The 22,090-nt window shown below is 43.2% G+C and overlaps 1 protein-coding gene across 2 annotated transcripts in view; it reads right to left on the reverse strand.

Annotated features, from left to right (window-relative positions):
* Positions 1 to 22,090, reverse strand: part of Disp1 (dispatched RND transporter family member 1) — a 130,136-nt gene that overhangs the window by 75,922 nt on the left and 32,124 nt on the right. Inside the window, exon 3 of one of the 2 annotated variants that reach the window (XM_021158753.3) lies at positions 9,545 to 9,672. The exons of the other annotated variant lie outside the window; for it this stretch is intronic. The gene's annotated coding sequence lies outside the window, so the exon portion shown is untranslated. The remainder of the gene's footprint in view (positions 1 to 9,544; positions 9,673 to 22,090) is intronic. 2 annotated transcript variants of the gene reach the window in all.

The following is a 22,090-nucleotide window of genomic DNA, read 5'->3' on the forward strand; positions in this document are numbered from 1 at the left end:
GCAGTCATCTCTAACAGGGCTGCGACCCAAGCCCTGATCCGACCTGCCAAACTAGGAAAAGTAACGACCACTCTCAATTTACACTCACATTTTAAGCACAGACGTATTAAAACCAATAACAACGCAACATCTGAATGACTTAAGTTCGGGAAACCATTAAGCCAAACTTGATAGTTACTAAGACAGAAAGTATAGACGAGGTTTGTTAAAGTCAAATCCCCTGAACAATGCAGATATTCTGGTTATGATCTGAAGGTGATAAGCAGACAGAAAAGAGGAGCTGAGCTTCAGGTCCTCAAGCAACTCTTTCAGCACCGTGCCTGTCTCAACGCGCACCACTCTGGGTGTCAGAGCAGCACATTCCAGCCTTCTGCTTCCACCTCCCCCTTAGCATGGCACCAGGGAAGAAGCGATAGCTTGGCATCCCAGAAACTGAACCTTGAGCTTCCGTGAGCATTTTTTTCCCTTTTTAGCTAGTGTTTAAAAGTGTCTCAATGACACATTTCAAGTATTATCAGCACACTGACCGGGCCCTCAAATATCTGCAGTGAAACATGCCAGAGCCCAAAGATTTCCAAGACACCTCACCCTGACCTGTGAAGTCCACAGGGAAATGAGACCAACTGCAAAGACACCCCACCCCACCCCGCCCCGCCCCACCCTGCCCCTGGAAAGCCTGTAAGTCAACACCACATGTCAAGTCACTTGAAGCAACTCTCAACTCCTTTTTGGCAAAGGAATTTTCTTTCAAGGTTCTGTGGGTCAGAGACCTGGCCCTGTGTAAGGGCAGGTTCTTCAAAAGAAACACAAGACAACAGTCTCACAACAGCTCTGACATGAGGTACACTGGGGCTTCCTATGCCTTAGGAATTGACGGGTTTTGTCTGTGCAAGCTGGCTTCAGAGGGCTGGCCCCCAGCCAGCCACATCTGTACTCACTTGCCTTCTCTCCTGTGCTAATCCCCCTTTAGAAAAGAAATGCAGGTATTATTTATCAGGAAGATCTACAGTTCTCCTGCACAGTCTGTGGCTCTGTCCAACAGTGCACTTTGAGATTGTTTGAGTTGGATACGAAGTGTGTCCCAAAAACGGCATCTACGTTGTAGTTTTGGTCCCAGTTGATGGCACTACTGAGGGTGACCGATCATGAGGATGCTCTGGTTAGCTCAGTCGGATGGGATGTTAGGAGGTGAAGCTGGGCTGGAGGGCAGAAGTCAACTGGAAATGTGCCTTGAAGTGTAAACCTCGTCTCTGCCTGCTGTTCATGAGATGAGCATCTTCCCTTCACCACAACATACTGCCAGATTCTACCTCATCAGGGCCAGAAGCAGGAGTCACGTGGCCACAGAGTGAACCACCAGCCAAGTATTTCTTTCTTCCCTTAGGTTGTTTACATCAAGAAAAGACAGCTCTGGGTTATTCTTCTTCAAAAACGTATAGAATAAGATGGTCTCTAACAACAGGTCAGTCATCAAAGTACATGAAAACTTCCTCCTCCATTGAATTGTGTGCTAGTCAGTGTTCTACTGCTATGAACAGACAACACGACCAAGGTGATTCTTATAAAAGAAACACTTAACTGGGGACTCACAGTTTCGGAGGTTTATTCCATTACCATCATGGTGGGGAGCATGGTAGCACACATGGCGCTGGAGTAGAAGCCAAGAGCTACATCCTGACCGAAGGCTGAGAGAGAGACACGAGGTTTGGCATGGGCCTTTGAAACCTTCAAGTCCACTCTCAGTGACACACTTCCTCCAACAAAGCCACACCTCCTAACCCTTCTAATCCTTTCAAATACTACCACTCCCTGGTGACTAAGCATTCAATGATATAAGCCTCTGGGGGCCATTCTAATCAAGCCTCCGCAGACTAGTAGGATTAAACTATGCAGTGAGGGGAAAGCTGGCTAGTATAGTGACTTTGCTAGCTTCTCCATTATACTCAACACACCCTGACACATGGATACCTACATCTATAGCATATGAAGCAACACAAGCTAACAGACAAGGTAGAGACACACATCATCAGATTTGCTACCTGATAAATAGACTGATACTCTGTCCTTGATTCTCTGACTCATTCTTTATATGTTCCAGAGTCAAGCTCTCTGCCAGAAGCATGAGAAAACACAAAGGGGAATCTAAAAGAAATCAGATGTATCAGATGCTAATCCAGAAAGGTTACTGAAAGGGCCTCTCCCTCATACCTTTGTCTCCCTCCCCATATCTGAGATGCGGAGAATTTTATGCTGTACAAAGATGTCCTGGCTAGTTTTATGTCACTTGACACAGATGGAGTCATCTAAAAGGAGGGAACCACAATTGAGAAAATGCCTCCATAGGATCCAGCTACAAGGCATTTTCTTAATGAGTGATTGATTGATGGGGCCCATCCTGGGCTTGGTCTGGGGTTCTGTAAGAAAGTGGGCTGGAACAAGTCACCATGAGCAAACCAGTGAGCAGCACCCCTCCATGGCCTTTGCACTAGCTCTTGACTCCATCTTCCTGCCCTGCTTGAGTTCCTGCCCTCACTGCTTTTGATGACGAACTGCTAGAAGAACTGAGTGAAATAAAGCCTTTCTCTCCAAGTTGCTGTGGTCATGGTGTTTCGTTATCAATAGTAACCCTAGCTATGACAAAAGATATCCATTTCACCCTACACATTTCTTTCCAGTTTGCATCATGCGAGTATTTTCAAACTTGTTCAAATGGCAAAGCACCATAAAAATCAGTTTGCACATTGAGTGTCCCCCAAAGGGTGAGCACTAAGGGCCTGGATAGCAATCTGTGCTCCCACAGGTGATGGAAACTCTAGAAAGTGGGGCCCAATGAGAGGAAGTTAGGTCACCAGGGTGTGTCAGATTCTGATTGTAACAGACCTCACTTTCTGCTTCCTGACTACAGTTAGGTAAACAGGCCTCCTCCAACGCAGGCGCCCACAGTGGAATAACATGCCAGTGTGAGCCCAAGGCAAATGGATGTGCTGAAATCTTGGAAATTAACCTTCCCTCCCTTTAAGTTGTTTGCCTCGAGCATTTTATTACAGTGTCAAAAAGTTCTTGTAATATTATGTACTAAACATCAGACTGGCTCTTGGTGGGATACTATACTATAAAACATAATATATATATATCTAATTCTAGTTTTAAAAATAGTAATTACTTCACTAAAAGAAAAAAGTAAGCCGGGCAGTAATCCCAGCACTTGGAAGGCAGAGGCAGGCGGATTTCTGAGTTCGAGGCCAGCCTGGTCTACAGAGTGAGTTCCAGGACAGCTACACAGAGAAATCCTGTCTCAAAAAAAAACAAAAAAAGAAAGAAAGAAAGAAAGAAAGAAAGAAAGAAAGAAAGAAAGAAAGAAAGAAAGAAAGAAAGAAAGAAAGAAAGAAAGGAAGGAAGGAAGGAAGGAAGGAAGGAAGGAAGAAAGAAAGAAAGAAAGAAAGAAAGAAAGAAAGAAAGAAAGAAAGAAAGAAAGAAAGAAGACAGTACTATAGACATTTCTTTTAAAACAAAACTTAAAGCTGAGTATCACAATAAAAAATAAGCTTTCATTTTTAAGTAATCACTTTACATCTGTCATTAACATATCATTGTTTGTTCATTTGTTTTGCTATCACTGTTCGCTAACAGAAAAGAATGACAGATTTGAACACTTTTTGAGAAACAAACACTGTGCAGACTCCATCCCATTAGTGAATCACCTGTCTGTAAACTGAGGAGGGGAGACAAGGCCTTCGGTAGACAAACCAGGATAAACTGCGGGCGTCTTGGAGGAAACCAGAGTGCACAGCCAGCTGGAGAACTTATGCCCAGCTAGGCAGAGGCATAATCAGAACAAGTGAGAGATGGGGCAGAGTGCTCCAAATCAGGCCCTGGGCAAACTGCCCCTAAGAAGCATGCCCTTCGGAGCTGAGGCCAGTCAGGAAGAAGGAAAATGCCGGGCGACGGGAGGCCTTTCTGAGGAGTCTACGCTGCAAAGGGCTTTCCTAACAACACAGTCAAAGCAAGCCCCTTTACACATCTCTGCAGAGCATCCAGCGGTTTCCCAGGGGCTGAATGGTGCACAGCGTTACAACAGGATGCTAGAGCAGACAGGAAGTCCCGGGGCTGCCCGTTAAGTCACATGTTAGAATGACTCTCGAACAATGGAGAAGATTGGAAACTAGTTATTTCTCATGAAATGTTATTTACATCGACATGCAACATAGTTTAAAAACAAATGAGTGAATAGGCCTTTGTACGCTGCCTTAATTTCTGCTGAAGAACGGTGGTCATTTTAACTCAAGGAGGAATAGTTTGGATGTCTCAGCATTAAGAGTCTAAGGCAGAAGTTTTCAACCTGTGGGTCGCAACCTGATCCCCTCAGAGGGGTTGCATATCAGATATTTACATTATGATTCACAGCAGTACCAAAATTATAGTTATGAGGTAGTAGCAGAAATAATTTCATAGTTGGAGTCACCACACGCTAGAGCTGTATGAAAGAAAGGGTTGCAGCATTAGGAAAGCTGAGAGCCATTGGTCTACAGGGTTCAGATCTGCTGCTTAGGGAGTAAAGGTAGACCAGAAGAGGGGAGAGACGATGCTAAGAAAGCAGCAAACATAGACATAAAGGTGGGCCCAGAACACACGAGGAGGAGGCAGTTCGTAGCCATGCAGACTGGACTCACAGCCACATCACTGCACTGTGTGTACGCATGCCCCTGATTCAGGCTAAACTACAACAGGGGTCATAAAACTTCCAAGCATCAGGCACCGTGGGAACATCCTGAGACTTGTATTTAGTCAACGTGGCAGGACTGTAACATCTGCTCTCAATATCTTATTTCAAAAGAAAGTCATGGGTGGGTTATAAAAAGGAAAAAGGCAAGAACATGAAGGGGGTAGATTAGGGAACTGGAAGGAAGAAATGGGAGTAGGTATGATCAAATTTCAGTGTATACATGTATGAAATTCTAGAGAACCAAGAAAAATATTTTCAAAAGAAAGCCATCTTTCTGTGCTGTCACTGATAAAGAGTATAAACACATGCTATTCTGGGGCACACATGTGCACACACACAAATTAAAGTGTAAAGAGGACAACAAAATAGAAGTATTTTAAAGCATTCTAAACTATTAGGCAGCTGTTGAAAAGCCATCACTGAAATTACCTTGGTATTAATTACGTGTTACTCTACTAAGAGAAGTCCATTGCCCATGCTTTAGCCACACTCAACTCAGAGTGATATGGGATATCACAGGCTAAGTTCTGATGTTAGTTTATATAAGTAATTGGTTTTAGGGGCTTGTCAAACACACACACACACACACACACACACACACAACTGATACACAGAGGCTCATTCCAGCTGCTTTACTAAAGTATAATATTTGTTCTTCAATTCTACCCACTAATTGTCACAGGTTGTTTTCATGTATTAAGTAACTACTTGTCGTGAGTGGCTGTCCTCTTAAGACGAGCAACTGCTATCTTGGGGAGTCCTTCTGTGTCCCTTTGCAAAGATCTTCCTGGATGGGCTGGTCAGTGGCTTAAGCCTTACTAGCATAGAGATGCAGTGTCGGAGATTCTCTCCTGACTACGAAGCTATTCCTATTGTGTGGCCATATACAGAGTCTGGGAAAGATTGGCAAGGTGTCCATTTGTGGAGCTACAGGCAAGGCCTGCGCCCTGCTGGATAACACCCCTCACCTAGGCTCTATAAGGAAGCCCAAGCAGCTAGCTCATCAGTTCCCCAGTGAACCTGGACGGAATCTTTCCCCCGAGACCTTGGGAAGAAGGGTAGACTGCCTTTTGTCTTTCCTGGGGAAGGAATTTTAACACACTGCTAGCAGGGGTGACTTCAACAGCTAACTTCTGAGGGGCAACAAGCACAGTGAGTGCAACTGAGAGCTCTAACAGTCATGCATTTCCTAAGTGGAAGAACTGAGTTCATAGCTAGAGAGCAAACTATAAAGGGCTCCTCAAACCCTTGTCACAGTGTGTTTGCCATTCTCAGGCCCCTCTTCAGACATTCCCCCCCTGAATCTGCTTCTAAAAATGACCCTCAGAGAGTTCACATGCACATTCAAATTCAGTAGCAGTGCTGTAAACACAGACATGTGAGCATTCCAACATCTGAATGTCCAGTATCTGAGAATACTAAATGCCGATCTCCTACTGCTCAATATCAAATGGCTTGGTATTTAAAAGTGGAAACAACAAAGCCACTTAGTATTTTATCCATGGTGTGTGTATGTGTGTGTGTGTGTGTGTGTGTGTGTGTTGCACACATGGGAGTTATGTATATATGTTGGCAGTTGTGCCTGCCCATGTGTACAAGAATGGGGTCAAAGGTCAACATCACATGTTTTCTTCTATTACTCTCTATTTTTGTTTGTTTGTTGGGGTAGGGCCCTGGGTGGTCATTATGTAGATTAGGATGGCCTCAACATCACGGAGTACTGGGACTAAAGGTCACTGACCCTGGAGCTCTCTTGTATGGATAGATTGGCTGACCAGTGAGCCTCAGGATCCTCCCATCTCTGCCCAAATCTAGTCCCAGTACTTGAGTTACAGACATAACTGCCAAAGCCAGCTTTAACAAGGGTGCTGTACCCAAGCTTAGATCCTCATGCTTAGACAGCAAGCACCGTCATTACCCACTGAACCTGTCTAATATATACACATACATATAAATACACAGATAAACACAGACATGTATGTGTGTATAGTTTTGTTCTGTTTTACTGTGAAGTCCTATGAAGAGCTATGTATATAGCTACACTACGACTTGAGGGTCCATTGTGATTAGAGGTTTGACACCCAGGCTTGGGGCACTGAGAAGCACTGTGGGATTTAAGAGGGAGGGCTTAGTAGGAGATACTTACATCACTAGAACCATAAGGTAGTTCTACTGAAATACCTTGGCAGCTCTCCTGCGATCACCTGGATGTTTTTTTAACTTGCTGTATTTTTCTCCTCAAGCCAGCAGAGTCGCCCTGACCCATCTCTGTGCATCCAAGGTCAGCCTGTTCTATATAGTAAGTTTCATATCACCCAATGCTACACAGTAAGACCCTGTGTAGGACGGGTGCTGGCTTCTCCTGTCTCCCTCATGCCAGCTTGGGATGTGCCCACTTGCCTCTGATCATGCTTCTGCCACTCTACAAACCACACTACACAGCCAGGAACTGAGCTATGCCCCTGAGCCTCCCAAGTGTGAACTAAACAAAGCTCCCTCCTTTAATAAGCAATCTGCATCTCGTACAGTATCACAGAAATAAAGACTTCCTTCTATAGAAGAGCTTCAAATTATTACTTCATTTAAGTAAACAACAGTCACTGGCTTTCTGACTACAGAAGCCCATTAACACTGAAGGGAAGCTGAACCACACAGGCCCGACTGCTACAGTACAAGGCTCCCCTCAGCGTCTTACTATATATACTCCTGGTCTAAACTGCTCATCTTTCCAATAAATCAGAATGCCCTCTTGCTCTAACCCTACCACCATCAAAACCACCACACAAGGTAAGCTTTATAAATACAAACAAAAATGTTTCTAACATTGCATTGTACAGATACAGTTTCCAAAACTCATAGTTTCAAATATCACTACTATAACTTAATTTTCAGATTGCTTCCAGGGTTTTTTTTTATATTTAGGAAAATTCTCAGACAAGAATCACCTGCATGGTGATGACTTTTGTGTGAATTTTTGCTTCTTATTCTAATTTCCTTGAATACCATATCTCTTCAAGCTGCTTTCTTGGATATCAGCTCCCAATACCCGCAGGTCGGCCATGTTTGCCTCAGCAACCCTTCACCAAGAGCATTATAACATCCTGCAGTCCTAAAAACTCCTAAGAGAAGGATGTTTTCCTGTGATTTATTAAGGAAATGAAATCCCCTTTTCTTCTGTTTTGGAGGGCAGGGTCTCATCATGCAGGTCAAGCCTTAAACTTGCAGAAAGTCCACGGAGCATCAAAACTTGGGACGGTCCTGCTCCAGCCTTCCAATGCTCTTCTGTGTGTGCTAGCAATCTGTATGTCCGGCTTGGGAATTGCAGCTTTACATTTTTATTTTATTTTATTGCCTCCACACATGTCGATACACCACTTCACACTTGGTGTCTGACAAGGTTAAAAGAGAGCGCCTAACTCCCTGAAACTGGAGCCACAGACAGTTGTGAGCTGCAGAGTCGGTGCTGGGACTTGAACCTGGGTCCTCTGGAAGAGCAGGCAGTGTTCTTAGTTGCTGGGTCATTGATCCAGCCCCAAAGAAACTGTCTTTTTGCTTGTTAATAATTGATCTCTTGTTATCAATCTGGTTTTTAACAATGTAAGTAACATTTTCATTTCTACCAACACTGGAGAATAACTAGCTTGTTTTTAATCTCTTGTAAGTTTTAGAACTTGGAGAATTACTTTGGCCTGGCAAGCTAGTCCATGGTTACAGGCCACCTATGCCAGAGACTGAGGAAGGACTACCTGAGACCAAGAGTTCAAGGCCAGCCAAGTGAGACAGAAAGGCCTGGTTTCAAAATAAATGTATTTTTTCTTAAAGTTTAAAACATTTTTCATAATCTACAAAGACAGATATATTATTTCACTGACATTTCTTTATCAAATCTTCATACTACTGCACAAGGTTTCTGAATTTCAAACAAGGCTCCCTCACGTCATCTCTGCCATCCCCTGACCGCACAGCACTGACCCCCGACTTGCCAATCAACACGGAACATACCCAGCTGTGATAAACAAACAGGCATCTGGAGGGTTAAATGACTCAACACATTTCCTGTGATATATCCAGAAAGAAGAAGATAAAGAGGAGGAGAAGAAGAAAAAGAACAATTAGAGGAGGAGGGGAAGAGGAAGAGGAGAAGAGGAAGTAGCAGCAATAGAGGAGGAGAAGTAGAACCACCAGCCATAAACAGCCAAATAGCCTACTGGCTGTCCTACTGTCGCACTGCCAGAGAAGAGGACTAAGTAAAGTTTTAAAGCAGACACGGTACTAATTTGGATTTAGAAGTCCTTCCCAACAGGGCACATATCAGTTGAAGGTAAAATCCCAGAGCCGCAAATCTACCACAAGGCAGACTAACTGTCCAAGAGGAGGGGGGAGGCAAGCACACACAGGAGCTGCGCAGTGAGTGATTGACGAATGTGCTACCTTTATGTGCCCAACCCAAGGATGCACACCTAACGTCTCTACACACAAAACCGTATCATTAACACTAAAAAGCAGACCCTGAGTTTCTCTAAATGAACTACGATTACAGAAGCTGCCTTAGGGATCTGTGTAAGAGGCGGAGGATGGTAGCTCAGGCCTCTAACCTCAGAACTCAGGAGGCAGAAGCAGGAGGATTTCTATGAGCTCAAGGACAGCCTGGTCCATACAGAGAGCTCCAGCCTAGCCAGAGATACAAAGTGAGACCTGTATTTAAAGAATTAGAAAAAGACATTTGAAAGTTGCTCTCAAAAGTAAGCTAATTATACAACAGTAACACTGTGTTTCTATAATAATTTTTTTTCCACAATGTGGCGAGTGATCAACCCCTACCTTCCACATGGATAGACACCTTGGCTGGGAGGATCACATGATTCACCTTCCTGCCAATCCCAGAGCACAGCTCATCTCTACAGACCCTCAGTCTGGAGTCTTCTGCAGTCTCTGAAGCTCGAGGCAACCTAGGAATCACAAGACTGCAGGTTAGAAGCAGGTAAGTCCTGCTAGGCAACCAAACATGCCAGAGAATGTGAACAAACAACTTACAAAGTTAGTAACACAGTCACAATAGCTTACGCAAAACAAAACTTTGTTCTAATCCTAACACTGGGATGCAGATAGCTGGTGCCCACAAACCTGAAAAAATGTACTTGTACCTGAGAGTCCTGGGAGGCCTCTCTGAAGGACAGTTACAGCTACCAACAAACTTCAATGTACCTTTTAAAGTCCTTCATCTAAAAACCCATTGCCGCAGGAGTTTACTCCACGGCTAAACCTAAAACCTCATTAAAGTAGTGTATACAAGGATATACAAGGGGCTGGAGAGGTGGCTCAGCAGTTAAGAGCACTGACTGCTCTTCCAGAGGTCCTGAGTTCAACTCCCAGCAACCACATGGTGACTCACAACCATCTGTAATGGTATCTGATGCCCTCTTCTGGTGTGTCTGAAGACAGCTACAGTGCACTCATATAAATAAAATAAATAAATCTTTTTTTTTTTTAAGGATATGTGTTGCAGCATTCTTTATTTAGCCAAAAAGAAAAAGGGTTGGGGTGGAAGGAGAGATGTTAGAGAAGGAAATAAAGAAGCAAGTCTCCATCAACAGGGCATTAGTGGTAAAAGCTAAGATCTAAGGAAGCCTTCGCCTATGGGTTCCCCGAGACACACACACACGCACACGACCCCACCCCACACAGGGTTTGTTCTGTAGCTCCAGATGGCCTCTAACTTGCCATATTTTTGCATCAACCACAAGGTGGGGTATTTCTTCCTGCTTACCCTTTGGTTGGGGAGGTGAGGCTGGGGTAGGGGAGCTGTGGGGTTATCTGAGTCATTTGAAGCAGGTTCTTTTTTTGGGGGGGGGATTCGAGACAGGTTTTCTCTGTGTAGCCCTGGCTGTCCTGGAACTCACTTTGTAGACCAGGCTGGCCTCAAACTCAGAAATCCACCTGCCTCTGCCTCCTGAGTGCTGGAATTAAAGGTGTGTGCCACCATGCCCGGCCAAGCAGGTTCTCACTATGTAGCTTAGGCTGCCCAGGAACTCTTAGCACAGATCAACAGGTAGACCTCTGGCTTCCATTTTTAAGCAAGTAGTTTAAGACAGTGACCCACCCCACCCTGCCCCTCGCGCATTCTCATTTCTCATAGCAGTCCACAAAGTCCTTGACATTCTCTAAATATGACAGTAGAATTTGGGTTTTGTTCTTTTGTAGAACTATTTTTAAAGCCCAGACTAAAAGACTCTCCTTTTCTCCGACTGCAGGAATACAAACCCCAGAACGGGAAGTGAGAGAAAGGCAGGATCTTCCTAAGTGAGCCACCAATGACTAAGAGATCACAGACCACGTAACAGTCTGGAGCCTCGGGTATGGCACACCCTGTGCAAGTACTGTTTGACCCCATTAAAGGACGAAGAACAATAGACTTAGGTTACTGATTAAGTATCCTATGGAAGTAGGGCCTGGATACCGCTGACCAGCTCAGTAGTGAGTAATAGTCCGGGACAATGACATCCATTTAGAGCACGGCCAACCTTCTTGTTACCGGCTAGCTCTTCTAGACATTCACTCTGCTGGTGAAAACACTGGTATTATAAAATGATCTCATGTTTACAGAAGAAAAACATATGTGGTACTTAACAGGCAAAAAGGATCAGCAGAGGGGGAAAACATCAAAAAGACTCCATTTCAAACAAGATGAAAATCAGGACCAATGCCAAAGTTGTTCCCTGACCACCAGGTATGCTACAGTGTGTGTGCACAAGTGCAAATATACAAACACAGACACACCTCACACATACATAAAAGTACCATAATGTGTGCACATGTGCAAATATACAAACACAAAACACACCCCCACACATAAAGACACAACATACACTAATGTGCAATAGTGTGCGTACACATGTGGAAATATACAAACACAGATGCACACACACATACACACACATCATATACAAATGTGCCATAGTGTGTGTGCACCTGTGAAAATATAATAACACAGATCCACCTCACACACAAAAACACTAAATATTTGCTCTGTGTCAGACACTATACTAAGACTTTAAATAGATTATACCCTTTAATTCTCACGACAACCCAAAGGGACAGGTATGATCAATACCCTATTATCCATCTGAAGATGTCTTTCCCCTGTCATTTCTGGAATTTCCCCGGCTGTTTTCACATATTTTTTTCTAGAAAGACATTTAAATCATAAACAAGTCCTAAGATTCAATAGCCAGAAGCAATCTTGTTGGCAAGGGTCTGCCAAGCATAGAGGCACACACTTGGTACGCTCAGCTGAGGCAGGAGGATCGCTGTGAGTGCAAAGCCAGTCTTGGATATACTCCATCTCCACAAAACAACAAAACAGGTCAAAAGCAAGAATCATGCATGTTTTTAGCAGGCCTCTAGGAAATGTTTGTAGGAGCTATTTCTAATTAAATTAATATTTGCCCCATCGGGTGACAGAAAGGTACCAACCGCTTTCCTTTGCTCTACCACAGAAGGAAAAAGAGAAAACTGTCAAATAATTCACAGCACATTTTAAGGTTAATATCCTTAAGGTATATGCAGAAACATGCAAGTGCACATTCAGTCTTAAATGAGGATACCATTTTACAGGCAGAAATTAAGGCCCCTGTGATGCAAGGCCCAACATGCTAAGTGATCTAGCAGCTGTGCTGATCACAGCCAGGAGTTCCCCAGGCTCTGTGCTCCCCTCACCAGCATCACAGCAGCAGTCATCCAGGGTAACCCAGTTTTCTATTAAAACTCAGCAGTAGCCATGCAGAGACGAGGTGGTCAGGATTGCTCATGGAGTTAACTTGAACAAATCCATTTAAAAGCTAGGAAAGATTCAGAGGGCCTCAAACCTGCTGTGTAAGCCTGGTGACCTAGGTTGAACTGTGGACCACGTAAAGGTAGAAGAGAGCTAGCTGACTCCATTGAAGTTGCCCTCTGACCTCCACGTGGACAGTATGGTATGTGTACCACCTCCCACATACACATCATGTACACACAAAATAAAAACCAGAAGTAAAATTTTAATGTAGCGTTTAATTGTAGGACCTGGTTGATGCTACTGTAGTGAAAAATAACAGCTTATAAGGAGCTAATTATGAAACACATGCCTTATCCAGGAAAGAAACAGTATTTTGTTTTCTCACCCCAAGCACAAATTATCACTTGTGTTTTCCTCAGTTTTTAAAATGCCTAGTTATAATTTTTCTATGAAAACAGCTTTGTTGGTGCTATGTGAAACCTGTGACTAACATGCTCCCAGTCAATATTTATACCCCAAAATATTTTTCTTTTATTAGTATCTACGATTTAAATTAAACAAGCGACTTCACGGGGCCAAGGATCTCCAGTGCTGGAAAATTACAAGGGTATTTATCCTCACTTTTAAGTTATTAAGGGCTCAGGAGACTCAAGACTTAGAAAATCCGCATAGAAAGTGCATTAGCAAGCCATTTCTAGCAGAAAGATGGTTCCAGTTTCAAGTCAATCCAAGAAATTATGGGAAATTATTAGCCCTGGTTTTGTATGGAAATATGTGTACAAAAATTTGATGAATATGACAACTTTGATCTGCTTACTGCTAAATATATGAGATTTCTGAGAAAATATGAAACACATTTTAAAGAAAGAGAATCAAACCTATAGGTGTTTGCATACTTTCAACTTTGTGTCAGAGCAAATCTGGAACTCGGCGTCGTCCAGAGGACATCAGTGTGTCAGAAATGCTGGGCACAGTGACCCAGAGGATGGAGTGTTTGATTTTTCTATAGAAAATATATCATCTGCCATCACTGTTTTAAGCTCAGTCTTTAAACTATGATAAACAAGCTGTTGGGGTGGGGGTGAGGGAGAGACACTTTCAGTCCTAACACATGAAAACCTGAGGCAGGAGGATGCAAGGAAAGCCAGCCTGGGACACAGAACAAGACCTTTCTGTAAAACCTAAAAATTAAAAAGTTCTTAAGTCTAAAATTCTATGAATAGAGGGGAGTGAGGGGGGGATGGGACTAGGGGTAACGGGGAAGGGGGATACCTTTTGAAATGTAAATGAATAAAATGATTAATAAAATAAGATAAAATTCTATGAATGGATTTTCATTTATTTCCATTATGTTTAATAAAAATAATACATGGATGTAACATTAAATGATGCAGTTATCCAAGATAAAGTTATCAAAGTATCTCCTAAATGCCTTCTGGGCTCATTTAATCAATACAAATACAATCTTTAAACCCACAGGTAGATGTACATACATACATAACACACACACACACACATATGCTAGGCTTTGTTCTTCTTTCAAGAAGTAATATTTCCTTCCTGGCTATGCCTTCCTTCAATCCACAACAGCAGAGTTAACCCAGTGTGGACAGTCCCCACTAGGTATCACATGGTACAGACACACAGCATGGTTCTCTCCATATCATTCCTCCTGCCCTGAGAGCAGCCCAGACCTATCAGGCGTGTGCCATCCCGACTCCTCCTCTCCTTAGGCCATCTTCTCACTATCCCCTCTTGAACAGGCATAGAGACCTAGCACTTGGGAGGAAAGAAAAGCCCACTGTAACTGATTTGTAAGCCTGCCTCAATTGCCCTATATTCTATCACCTATCACTGCCTAGACAATCCTGCTCCAAAACTCTGACTTCTTATTTTATCTGCCTGTTAGAGGTAAATTATTCACAATGAAATGCACTGCACCAGAGACCATAAAACCCAGGCTCTTCTTCCAGCTTTGCCACCCACTATTGATGAGACATTGACAAGTTAGTTGAACGCTCAGAGGCCCATTTCTTTGTCTAAATAATGAACTCCTTCAGGAAGACAGTTTCTGAAGTCCCTTCACACTCAAGTCAGTGACACTACACTCTGTCCAATAAATGAAGTCATGGTAGCCCTCAGCAGAGAAGTTATCAGCAAGTTTTAAAAGACCAACATAAAAGGAACAAAATTAGCTCACGAAAGCAACTGTTCAAGTACCTCCATGAGAACACGAGAGTTGCCTGACTACAGACAATGAATATGCAAATAACAACTATAAATGGTCAAGCCACTGTAGCAGTACATATAAAATTTCACATTATTGTGTTTGACTTAATTGCAACTATTGTATAGCTTGAGAATCAGTCCTTTCAAAGATATAGAAAGTGATAAATGGATATAAAATAATACTCTGGGCCTCTGCCACTGCCCCAGAGACTCCATCTCCTGATTAAGCTCCTGCATCTATGAAATGAACAGTCAATGTATGAGAGAAGAATCCGTTTTTAATTTAAAAAAATAATAGAAGAAAAGTCACAGCAAAGCTCCTGAGAGCCATTCCTTCGCTGCACAGCCCTTTGTTGCACACCTACTGTGTGCCAACTCTGCTCTGCCTAGGGATACAACTGTGAAATGAGAACCGGCCTCTTCCATCGCAGGCAACACAGGGCTCTGCCCCATGATGCTTTCTAACTCAGCCTGGCCTTCCAGAATTTGAGTAAACATAAAGTTTGTTTTGTGCCTTTAAAATAAATACTCTGCTACACTTGTGACTGGAAATGGAGAACGAACACTGGTTTTCACTCTAACTGACAAAGACAGCTCCCTCTGAGGTCAACCCTGAACCTCAGTGGCCACAGCAAATGCAGTGCCTTTCCACCCCTCTCCTGCGTTGTAAACCAACGGGGACAGCGACAGAGTTAAGGATGAAAACAGAATGGTTACTGGCTAAAAGTGCAAAGAAGTGTTAGGAACTACAGCCAGTAGATAGTGCTGTCCGGGCAGAGTGTGAGAGTCAGTCAGCAATACAGAGCCAGTGTCTGAACAATATGTGTTTACAGAAACAAACCAAAACAGGGAGTGGGGACGTACAGTATGACAATAACACCTTGTCCCATAGAAAATGGCTAGCTCCAAATGTCTACAGTTCAAAGGCTTGAATATATAGAACTTGGCTCTCAAGTTTACTCTAAAACAAAAGACTATTTATAGAAATTGCCAGTTCAGTTGTTTTGTTTTTGTTTATTAAACAACAAAAGCCTTTAAGACCAGAGGGTTTGGAAGGTTATGGTCCTTCCTATTCAGCTTTAAAAGATCTATTCCCTCATAAGTATGGAGAGAAAAGTCTAAAACAAATATGTCCTCCTGGGTTTAAAAAAAAGCCACAGTGAAGAAAATTTTCTTTTAAACAAAAATAATTGCCAGTTATGCCATGCAACAGCCTTCCTTACTTGCCTGATACTATGAGAAACTCACCTTCGGAACTGGTACTAGAAACCACAGCGACAACTGGCACACCTGAGGTAAATAAACCAGACTGAAACCAGTAAAGACCACTTCAAAAGCACACTTCTAAGAATAAAGTATGAGCTTATGAGCACAAAGTGAAGTTTTAATTACATCAGGGAAAAACAGACCACATTTTCTGAAGACATAGGGGAGAAAAAACCAAAAACAGTAAGTTCCTTCCAAGGCATCAACACTAATGGCTGTCCTCAACTGTCAACCTGGAGGACACTGGGGGAGGAAGGGGGCTACTGTATAACATGGAGGGCACAGGGGGAGGAGACCTACTGTGTAACATGGGGGTAGAGGGGAAGGAGACCTACTGTGTAACATGGAGGGCACAAGGAAGGAGACCTACTGTATAACATGGAGGGCACAAGGAAGGAGACCTACTGTATAACATGGAGGGCACAAGGAAGGAGACCTACTGTGTAATATGGGAGCACAGGGAAGGAGACCTACTGTGTAACATGGAGAGCACAGGGAAGGAGACCTACTGTGAAACATGGAGGGCACAAAGAAGGAGACCTACTGTGTAACATGGAGAGCACAGGGAAGGAGACCTACTGTGTAACATGGGGGCACAGGGAAAGAGACCTACTGTGTAACATGGAGAGCACAGGGAAGGAGATCCAATGTTTTCCCAACGCTATGCACAGAGTTAATAATGTAATTTGGAAATGAGTCTTAAGGTTATCAAAACTTCCTGGTCCCCAGCTCATAAGCTCCCCCCACATGCTTGTTTCTAGCAGCCCAGTAACAGCAGTGATGGAGGCTCTCTCTGGCAGCAGGAGGCACAGCAAGGGTCTCATGTGAGGAACATATTTCACACTGCTACAGCTGACAGGTGTGAAAAACGAGCCAGACAAAGTCTGCAAGCTAATTTTGTAATTAGAAATGCTGAAATCTGTTCAGTACTGCTGCCTACACCCAAGGAGTTTTAAAACAAAGGAGCTATTTTTCTAACTGAGCAATTTTATTTTAAGTTATGACTTTTTCTTATTGGAAAAAAAAAAGCTAGATGTTAATAGTTCACAGCAATTGAATAATTTATCAGATTCATACTCTAAACAGTAAAAAGCAAGAATATTCACATAGTTGCATAGCATATAGTCAAAGTGAAAACTGAAAATTCTACTTCCACTTCATCCCAACCACAGAGCGTGCAGTGAGGGTGCCTAACACTGTAACTGTATCAGTTCCTTCATTCAAACCTATCACTCAATGCCAAAGCAGGGGTCCTAGCAGGGACAGAAAATAATGCTACACAGCAGACTTTTCCACTGTTAGAAAGTTACAAACAAGCCGGACGTGGTGGCGCATGCCTTTAATCTCAGCATTTGGGAGGCAGAGTCAGGCAGATTTCTGAGTTCGAGACCAGCCTGGTCTACAGAGTGAGTTTCAGGACAGCCAGGGCTACACAGAGAAACCCTGTCTCAAAAACCAAAAGAAAAGAAAAGAAAAGAAAAGAAAAGAAAAGAAAAGAAAAGAAAAGAAAAGAAAAGAGAAAAGAAAAGAAAAGAAAAGAAAAGAAGAGAAGAGAAAAGAGAAAGAAAGATAGATAGACGGATGCAAACAGAGTCTAGAATGAGTACTGGGCATTGCATAGAGCTGTAGTAATCAATGTAATTAACTGATGTAATTAATGCAGACAGTATTCATGCACACACACACACATGCATGCATTTCTTAGCTTGGTTCCTGAAAACATGAGACTGGGGGGAATCTCTAACAAATGACATGTCAGTAACAACATCACACCCAACATGCAAATCCTGGTTTTAAAATACCATTTTCCATGAAAAGGAGCCAGAGCACCTTAAAGAAAGGGCTGGGTCTAAGGCTGGAAAGGACAAACGAATTTGAGTATCTTAATATAACAGAAAGATAATGAGGGCTGAATGGATGGTGACGACCCTCAGAGCACAAAGGCTATTTGCAAGGGCTCCCACTAGCTCGACCTCAACTAATTTAAGCATCAAAACATTTAATGCTGGTAATAAATTAATAACAATATAGAATAGTATAGATACTTTATTTTTATATGTTTATAGTTAAACATATTATATACATATATTTTATTATGATTGTATATAATAAAGTATTTATAAGATTATTATCTACATATAAATCATATAAATAAATATGCATTATATAATATATTACAAATAGATATTAATTTAATAAATATATGTTAATATGCTGATAAATGTATAATTCATATTATACCATATAAATATAATGTGAAATGCATTTTAATATATTAAATATAGTAATATTTATATAACCTATTAAATAAAATAATCTGTGAGTTCAAACTAATATCAATAAAGCCTAAATAAGAAAGTCTTCCTCCCTACGGCAGCATCAATGAATCTGCAAGGAAATAAGAGGCTGCTAAGGAGGCACACGCCAGTTTAACTCACACAGGGATCACAAGGGACAGACTATAACCTGTCGTTGAGGAAGCCCCTGTGCATCTTAAGGAGGAGAGCAACAGTACTCTCTTGGTGCTCTCTCTGTACCAATGGATCACTCACCCGCTGACACAATGAATGGCCTGGAGGCACAGCACTCCTGCCACAGCTTTCCACAGAACTGCAAAACCTTAATCTCATTAAGAGTGTTCATTACACAAATACAAACAAAGAAATAATCCTCAGAACAACTGTTCCAAGTTCTTCAAAAATATAAAAGTCAAGAAGGACAACTAAAGAACTGATGCAGACTCAAGAAGCCTCCAGCACTCCAGCGACAGTTAGAGGCAGCCAAGGTCCACACACCGAGGCTGGAGCTATCAGGCAGAGCAAGATAAAAACATAAGCAAGCCCTTACACTAACGCTGCAGGTCTGACAGCATATCAAAGTAGCAGTGCATGAGCAAACAGAACAGCAGCATGGCAGTCGCTCTGTATACACAGTCGTTAGCCATCAGTGGACAGAGATGAGCGGAACAGACTCCATGACTGAGGACATGCCAGCTTGAAAGCACTACAAAATGTTCTTATCACGTTCTCTGAATACAGCACACACTCTGTGGGGTGGAGAATGCTTTGAGAAAACCTTTTTTCGCTATACTAGAAGTTATACAATAGACATCCTTTAAAACAAACCTGTGTCCTGTTTTCTCTAAAGCCTGTGTGTGTCACCAGGTGACTTCTCATAATAAAGAACCTTAGAGAATTGAGGGAGAAAGCATAGCTTTTCCTTTTTGCTTTATTGATGCCAGACATCATTTTAATGAAAAACTAATAATTTATTATGATGTTTTCAAAGAGCAGAAAGAAAATATAAGAAATAGCACAGATGAAAACTGAAAATGTCTTTGAAGCAGTGAGCCTTGGGAGTTAAGGGCAAGGAGTGGTAGTGTTTGGGAGGGAGGGTGGGAGGTGCAGACAGGCTGACAGCAGCCATCAACACTTGCTGGAGTCTTACCAATGAGAAAAATTCCTGCTGACAAGCAGATGGGAGCTCAGAAGGTCTGAGCAAATAGTGGTGGCCTCCCTGAGACACAAGGCAGGAGGGACAGAGTGGGCACACACCAGCCATCACTGTGCACTGAGTCGGTCGCCTGCTTTATTTCACTCAATCCATACAACAACCTCCTCACAGAGGAATAATGATGGTTTCCGTTATACCAAGGAGGAAACTGGGATCAGGGAAGGGAAGCAAAGGGGCTAGTAGGCACGGAGACGAGTTAGAAATCCAGGTTTGTCTAACCTCAAAGGCCACGGTCTTTTAAACACTAACATCTCCTCAATGACATATGATGCTGTCGATCAGTGTGACTCCAGTGAACAGAGCCAACAGTCCTTAGCCTACAGTCCACACTAAGTAACTGAAAGGAGCAAGGCTGGCAGGCTAGTGGCCTTCACGCCACTGAAATGTATTAGCATTACCTAGAAGCTACAAGAGAATCACCAATGACTGTCTGGGAAACAACTCCCTGCAAAAGACCTCCAGGCCCTGTGGTGACAGTCTCACTCACTGTACTAGCAAACAAAAGAGCACATCCGTTCGGAGACATGTGCAGATTTCTATGGGGCTTTTCTGCATCCTACATACCTGCCAGAACAAGTTAAGGAGGAAAGCATTACTCTGGTTCCTAGTGCCCATGACTGCGCAGGCAGGCAATCCTGGTGGAAGGGGTCGATGGAGAAAGTGGAGAGACAAAGGTAACCTTCAGAGGCATATCCACGGTGACCAACTCCAGCCCTCCAGGCCCTGAAGTTTCCAGCAACTCTACAAACAGTGCCATAAGCACTCACCAAAAGCTCCTGTGCAGAACGGAACATGATCAAAACAGTAACAAAGGAGGGGTCAGCAAAGAAAGTAGAAAGCCAAGGATGCAGATCCACAGAAGGGCTCCCTGCAGACATGGACTTAGGAGACAGACGTGGACTTCATACAGGGAAGGGTGCAACATTCAAGGGCCAAAACAAACCTACACTGTTGACAACTACTTCCACAGATATGTAGTGCTGGAGGTGAGGGCTCCGACCACACCCTTCCCCAGCCATTCTTTCAGCTGTCTCTAGACGCTGAGCTCACCTCAGGATCACCTGTGCTTAGACTCAGGCATCCTAGCCCTTTCCAGTGCTCTCTGTCCCTTTGTCAGCACAATCACACTGCCATTGTTATCTAAATCGATCTTTGGTGTCTTACTTAAGACTGTTGAAAATATTATTCCCAACTAAGAAAAAAAAAAAAAAGCCCTTCCCATTGGTTCCTTCTTAGTTTATTTTGCATCTTTTCTACAAAAGATAAGGCTAATTTCAGTGAAGATATCTGAGAATCTATATGCACATGCTGTGTTAGACACAGAGTAATGGACAAGGGCAGAACATTCCCCAGGAGTCCGGCCCACAGAGCCGACGGGAAGAACAGTCATTCACTTCAAGCTTCCTGAAACTCCTGCTCTTGGTCAGTTGTTAGGCAGTCTTCCAAGGTGTCCCCCAACCCTATATCTCTATTCTGCATCTCCTTGCCTTTTAAAATATACTTTATAAAACTGTCGTATTTCTCCTCCTACTCTTCTGTTGAATGAGTAGCATTTTAGATGACCAAGAGCCTTCCTTCACTTATCTGGAAATGGCGCCCTGCTAGCACCTTGTTGCTCTTTTATAGATACTGTATGTCCTTACCCAGGAGTTTGCAGGTTTTATTTTCCCATCTATTTTGTCTTCTCTTACATAAAAGACTTTGTTCAAACATGTCTGCTCAAGTAAAGAGAGAAGCAATGGAAGTGAATAGCAGGTGTGCTTAGACCTGTACAATGCACCATCTCCTGACATCATCATTGGCTAAGATGGCAAACAAGCTTTTCCAGCGGGGACCCCCAAACCACTGCATGTAGACCTCCTTCTTTTAACTAGTCTGTCTAAACACCATGTCTCATGCTCCTGTATGTGCTTCTTCAGGGTGGAGAGTGTAATGAGCCATAGCGAGCCTGGTAGCCTCTTGTGTGTTGACCATTCCAGGCAAGCAGAGAGTACCACAGGTCAGCATGCACATTCTCCTGTGACCCTGATAGAATCTAGGTCAGCCCATGTCATTCCAACTTCTCTCAGAACATTCTTACAATGGCCAAACATACCCGACACAGTCTCCAGCACCCACTCACAGCTCTTCTTACCTGACTTCATCTCTCCAGTTCTTAGTTTTTAAATTATGTGTATGTGGTAGTGGGGTATGTGCACATATAATTATGTATATTAGGGAGCTACATGCACATGTGTGCTAGTGTCCACATAAGCCAAAGGTGTCAGATCCCCTGGAGGTGGACTTAGAGGTGGTTATGAGCACCTGATATGAGTGCTGGGAACTGAACCTGGGTCCTTGAAAGCGCTTGCGTGCACGCACAATCAATCAATCTCTCTCTCTCTCTCTCTCTCTCTCTCTCTCTCTCTCTCTCTCTCTCTCTCTCCCTCCCTCCCTCCCTCCCTCCCTCCCTCTCTCTCCCTCCCTCCCTCCTTCCCTCTCTCCCCCTCCCTCCCTCTTTCTCTCTCTCTCCCCTCTCTTCTCTCTCTTGATCTCCCTCTCCCCCTGCCCCTTCCTGCCCTCCCCCCCTCCTCCTCCTCCTCCTC

The sequence above is a fragment of the Mus caroli genome, unplaced genomic scaffold (genome assembly GCF_978045245.1).
Source record: "Mus caroli unplaced genomic scaffold, Mus_caroli_1 scaffold_1, whole genome shotgun sequence".
NCBI lineage: Eukaryota > Metazoa > Chordata > Mammalia > Rodentia > Muridae > Mus > Mus caroli.